This window comes from Cibotium barometz, chromosome 54, assembly GCF_041138505.1.
Source record: "Cibotium barometz isolate CiBa-2024 chromosome 54, ASM4113850v1, whole genome shotgun sequence".
NCBI lineage: Eukaryota > Viridiplantae > Streptophyta > Polypodiopsida > Cyatheales > Cibotiaceae > Cibotium > Cibotium barometz.
The window spans coordinates 33266229-33272594 of NC_141099.1; the positions used below are offsets into that span (position 1 = coordinate 33266229).

General features: G+C 47.4%; 1 non-coding gene across 1 annotated transcript; it reads left to right on the plus strand.

Annotated features, from left to right (window-relative positions):
* Positions 1 to 3416: 3416 nt before the first annotated feature.
* On the plus strand, positions 3417 to 3623 carry LOC147608065 (small nucleolar RNA U3). Its single transcript, XR_015264648.1, has one exon. It is a non-coding gene; the product is annotated as a small nucleolar RNA U3 (small nucleolar RNA).
* The last annotated feature ends 2743 nt before the right edge of the window (positions 3624 to 6366 follow it).

Genomic DNA, 6366 nt, shown 5'->3' on the forward strand with positions numbered 1-6366 from the left:
CGTAAAATACTGTCCATCAGCGTCATAAACGTCGCTGGAGCATTGGTTAGCCCAAATGGCATAACCAAAAACTCAAAATGCCCGAAACGGGTCCTAAATGCTATCTTCGCAACATCTTCTTGTTTAATTCTAACCTCATGATACCCAGATCTCAGGTCTATTTTTGTGAAGTATCTCGATCCATAGAGTTGATCAAACAACTCATCCATGCGTGGCATCGGATACTTGTTCTTAATCGTTATCTGATTAAGAGCCCTATAGTCTATGCACATCTGCATAGATCCGTCTTTCTTCTTTACCAGAAGAATAGGCGATGCCCACGGACTTGAACTAGGCCGAATAAAGCCTTTGTTCAAATATTCCATTAATTGTTTTTCCACCTCCTGTGCCTCGGAGTGGCTTAATCTATAAGCAGGTTTGCTTATAGGTTTTGATCCTGGCATAACGTCGATGCCATGGTTTACTTCCCTAGATGGTGGTAAACCATCTAGTAAATCATCAGGAAAAACATCCTGAAATTCTTCTAATAAATTCGTTAAAGTATCTACGTACTTTTTCTTTAATGTCTCATTCACCTTGGATTTTTTCTTGTTTGAATCACATGCATGCCAAACTGGGTTTTCAAACAGTGGGTCTCGTCCAAGGTTATTTTGTTTTTCTTGTTTGTCTACGCAAACATCATTTATCGTTTCATCTACGGAAACAGAATTCAAAAGAGGGTAACAAGCATATACCTCTGCTATCTGGTCTCTGCGGACCACTGTACACAACTCCATGGAGGAAATAAGTGGTGTGGCAGGGACAGTACGGTCGCCCTGCAGGGTGATGACTCTACCTCCATGCTCAAAACATAGCGTGTTATGTAAGTAATTCCGAGCTAGACTAGGGCCCAAGCCATACAGCCACTCCCTGCCTAGATATACGTCTGCTCTGGCTAAGTGCATGATCTGAAAGTCAAGCGGAGCCTTGTAGTCCTGCATAGATAATGGGACCCCCAATACTACGGTATTCCATACCGTTTTGTCATATCTGTTGGCTAGGCCAACAGTATACTCATGATCACTTCGGGTCTCAGTCAATCCCAATTTCTTGACTAACGAGTAGTTCAAGAAGTTGTGACTAGCTCCATCATCAATAAAAACTGTGACTCTACGGCCACCTATGGTGCCATACATGCGCACCATGTCATGCGGACCTACAGTAGGCTGCCACATCGCTGGTGTCACTGAACAAGCGTGATGCTCATCACAATGACACACTGTCACCTCTCTGAACTCTGCGGAACTGAGAGGGAGTCTCTGCATTGTATGCAACTGCCTAGAAGATTTACCATCTTTTTTGGGCTCGTTGCCACTCGTGCTGGCTTTAGGCTTTGGACACTCAGCCTTCGTGTGTCCTACTTCATTGCAATTAAAGCAGCGATTTTCCTTTCGCGCTTTAATATATTGCTCTTTCTTTTGGTTTTCGGTGTCTCTTTTTTTTCTGGATGGTCGCGGTTTTTTAGACCACCAATGACCACCCTGTCCTTCCTGGTCCGTCCTATCCCCTTGTTTCTCACTGCGGAACCCTTTTCTTTTGAGGCCTGACCTCCTCTTTTCACTACCCTCGGCCCTGCTAGAACCACCACGCGCACTACGGCGCTTGATGTCATCGAATATCTGTGCATATTGAATTGCCTCTGCTAAGTCTTTAGGCTGTAGGGGTTCTACGTACTCAAGGTAATCATCTTTGAGGCCTCTTTTAAAGCCTCGCAATGTCTGGAATGCATCGATTCCCTTTAACTTGAGTACTATCTCCCTGTAGTTTGAGATGTACTGAGTTAGGGATTTGTTCTCCATCGAGCACTTGTCCCATAACTCCCAGCTTCTCTCTGCCTCATTAACAGGCAAAAATTCTTTTCGAAACATTGTTTCAAATTCCGTCCAAGTGGCAGGGCGAGTTGTCAGACTCATCCACCACTTGTACGCTTTGCCGGTTAAAGAGAGGCTAGCCTCTACGGGCTGTATACGGCTAGGCTGCTGTCGCAGTGCGTGCAAATTTGACCACTTTGCTAGAAACATATTGACTGAGTCTTTGTTTCTCTCCTTTTCCTCGCCACCAAAACTAGGCGGCTTTAAGTCTTTTAACAACGACGAAGCTGTCGCTACGGACGGCCCCGCAGGCGCATCAGCCTGTACTCCTGCAACCACTGGCGAGGCTACGCTCACCCGTGCTGTAGGAGCTCGGCTACCACCACGAGGAGTCGGAGTACTAGCCGAGGCGGCTGTCAGTGCATCTAACCGTGTGGAGATGCTCTGTAGCATCGTGACTAAATCAGCCTGGACTTTACCCATAGTGTTCAATTTGGCATTAAGATATTTAAACAGTCCACTAGAGAGCTCCATCTCTGTCAGGACATCAGCAGGGTCCAGTAGGTCATAGTCATCGTCGTCATAATCCAAGAGGTCCTCCTCGGTCCCCTTGGCGACGTCAGTGTTCATGTCCTCTGGCTCATCGGCCAGAAAGGGGTCATCAGCCAATGTGGCCGCTGCGGGCTCGCTGGGTCCTAAGACGGGGTCAATAGACGAGGAGGGCGCTGGTGGATCACGAGTGATCGATAAGCGCGCTCCGGACCGAACAACGATCGGGCGTGTACGGCCTGACAATTCGATCGGGGTCAAACCCGCGACCGAGGACAAGAGACTGGAAAAACCTAGAGAAGTAGAAGGCGGTGGGGACACACTACGCCTTGCAGACATTTTAATTCTTGCAAAAAAATAATGCGAGAACTCGAAAATTACTAAAAAAACGCTAATAAAAATGAGCAATGGTGGAGAGAGAATAATAGTCACCCCCCTTTACGGTCGCCTGTCGATTTGTTGCGTTGCGAGCCTCTACAAGGACGCTTCCGGGATGCTCCGATCCACGAGAAAATATGCCTGCAACTCATAAAAAAAATTAACTCTGGAAACACTTATCCCTTGTCTCGGGATTATTTCTTGCGGGAATGATTCTCCTTCTCAGCCGAGAGAGAAAGGGTCTTTGAATTTTCTGATTTTCAATTTTTTCAAATTGAATAATGAAAAAAAATATATATATATATAAAAGAAATGGTTTTTTTTCTTTTCCTTTTTTTTTTGGCTTGTCCCTGGCCCGCTGGTGGGCGTCTGGCGTGTGCTGGGCGTTTATCGCCGGCTGTGTGGTGGCCGCCGTCGTTGGCTGGCCGGTGCCGGTGCCGCCGCCGCTGGCCGCCCATGGCTGGCCAGCCGCCGCCGCCACTGGCCGCCGCCGGCCTGGCTGGCTTGGTCGTGTTAGGCCAGAAGGCGACGCTGCCAGATAGTTTGGAGGGTACTGAAGCTCGCGCCCCACAAACACCGTCACACACAGCTTCGAGTAGCTAAATGCGACGGCTTGTTTCTCTCACGGCGCATCGACGAAAGCAGAGAATGTTCGGTCGTACATCTTGCCTGAGCATTCCTGCTCTGACAAGTTGCACAGCCCGGACGACGAAAGGAGTCCAGCCGCCAGAGCGTGAATAACTTGCCAGGGCTGCTGGGTGTCCCCGCCCTCCGCCCTGCGCCTTGATGACCGTCCCGCCGTGCTCATTCCGCCGGTGGTGAAGTCTGCTGGGCGATCTGACGGGTGTTATCCCCACCCCGCCATTAACGTATAAGTGGGCTGGCCTGGCTGGTTTTCGCCGCCCCACCCCCCACACACATAGGTTTCGTGGGGTTGGTCTGCGCCCCCCCCACCTCAACACACAGGCGGTTTTTTTGAAAACCTTCAACGCAGAATATTGCGAAGCGATTCAACGCAGAAAAACACAAGAAAAATGAAAACAAAACAAATTTTGCTTACCTCTATGCTGTGTGTGACGGGGAGAGAATGAGAGAGAGAGAGAAAGAGTTCTTCCCTTCCAAAGTCTTGGCCCTCCTCCCTCCACACATTCCCTTGTGGAGATAAGGGTGAGGAGATTGTGGATGAAAACCACCGGCGAACGAGTGGGCTCCGGTCCCCCGTTCGCGCGCGGACTCTCACGATCCCTTCGAACCATGCTCTGATACCAGTGTTAGATACCCGTAACGCCGCTACGGGCGTTACCACGAGAGGGGACGGCCTCTGGCTCACCACCCAGCCATAGAGGAAGAATGAGGATTGCCCCTCATCCCCCAGGCTATATAGTGTGTGGCCTGCCGTCCACACTAGCCTGGCCGCCCATGACTCCGCATGGGCGTCCTCTCCCACTGAACCCCGGATATGGCCATTCGACGTCGGTCACGGGCATTACAGCCTACGTGACACCCTACTTGTATCTTCTTGTGCAAAGATTCCATCAGTTCACTCCATCTCCTCCTTTCCTGCCTTCTTTCTTTAGCTCTCAATTTCCCAACCCCCCTAATGGTACCATGTATCCCACTAGCAAAGGATCTCTAGGATCCCTCAGAAGTCCCTCTCTTTTTAAGTTTTCAAATGGCCTCTTCAATAGTAAAAATAAAAAGGTCATCCTTGAGTAGCAAATTGTTGACTCTCAATTTCCTTGTGGGATATTGATTTAGTTTAACCTCCTCCCAGTTAGTCATGTGCCACTCCAATTTCCAAGGCATATGATCAGAGAGAGCAGGACTAGAATCAACTGTCATTGTCGTCAAAGTGTAAGGAACCCAAACTGCTGCTCTGCTGATTGAGAAAAACCCTATTAATCCTAGAGGATGAACCAAAATAATGCAGGCTAAAGTAGGTGTGCCCAGGGTCAGACCCCCAATCACCCATGTTCCACCCGTCAATCAATCCCATCTTTCCTCTCAGTTCTTCCCATCTCCTTTTCTCTTGACCCATCAAAATGGTGCTCCCCCCACACCTATCCAGTTGTTTTTCAACCATATTAAAATTGCCCAAGAGGATACAATGGCCATGAATATTGAGATTATCAATCCATTCCCGCATTACACTTCTAGCCTTATGATTGTGAGCACCATAGATATGTACCACCTACATCCATTCCCCATTAACTTGAATCTCAACCACTAAAATCTTGCCATTTGGATGGTTAGCAATTATATTAGGTTTTAAATTATTTTTAATAATAGTCATCACTCCACTATACCCCCCATTCACTCCCCTATACAACACAATCCAGTCTTTCTACCTATCCTTCCTAAAGGATTTTAATCCAAACAAATTATGCTCCTGGATAGCCATAATGGAAAGCCCCCTAATCCTTGACTAATCCCAAAAAAGTAGAGCTCTTTTTCCTATCCTCAATCCTACATTCCATGTACAACCTTTAACTTCCATTGACTTACTCATGTAAAGGTTGTTTCCGAAACCATGTCCACCTCCTCATCATCTCCTTTTTGTGAAGCACCTTTTTGGATCTCCTTCCAAGCCTCTTCCACCTGCCAATTGAACCTTTGTACATAAGATGTCCCCCTATTTGAGTATCTCAAAGGGCTCAGATTGCTTTGGGACTTACTCCCTCTAGCTTCTCTTACAACCGGTTTGTTTTGGGCCTTTCTTGCCTCTTCCTTGGTTTGCATGAGATTCCCGAGATCAGCTTTCCCCTTAGTTTTTATCTAGGCTCCCTCAACCCGACCCCCCCCCCCTCGCTTGCTAGAACTTGTTTCCCTTTTCCTTCTTTTAATACCTCTATGTTTGCCTCTATGTCTTTAACAATACTATCCCCACTAGTTTCTCTTTTCTTCCTCTCCTTATTTAAAGGTTTTGCATGAACCCCCTGATGCAGTTCTTGGCTATATGCCCAAAGCCACCACACCTAAAACAAGCTCCTGGCGGGAATGGGCCAAATTTCACGCTCAACTCTATCTTTCCTAGTTTTCCTAAGTCCACCTCCAGAGTTTAAGGGGTCTCCATCAGGGTATTCCATGTTATACACACGCTATTCGCTTGGTGCCCTCCCACTTCACCTTTTGGAAGATGCAATATAGGTCCAAGTGCACATGCAAGTTCACCCCAACGTCGGCCTAAGCTAAGGAGGCAAGCCCACTATTTCTACCCAAACACAACAAGCCTCTTGCAGATTTTTGTTCACATCAAAAAAGGGTCAAAAGGAATAGCCGGTACAAGTCTATGCCCCATGAACCTTGGTGCTTTTGCAAACAACTCAAAAATTTCTTATCCTTTGGTGAACAACACATTGAAAATCTCCTTACCAAGATAGAACACTTGAGATACCACATTATGATGAAAGATATCTTCTTGCAACCACTTGCCTAGATTGACTTTGGATGGGGGCTTGCCAGAATAGACTACAATCACACTACACATTGAGAAGAGACCTACCTGATTCCTAATCAACTCCGAAGAGACTCTCATGGGATACCTTACGTGCACTCGATTGTGACTTCTGAGTTTGGGCATTGATGCTCA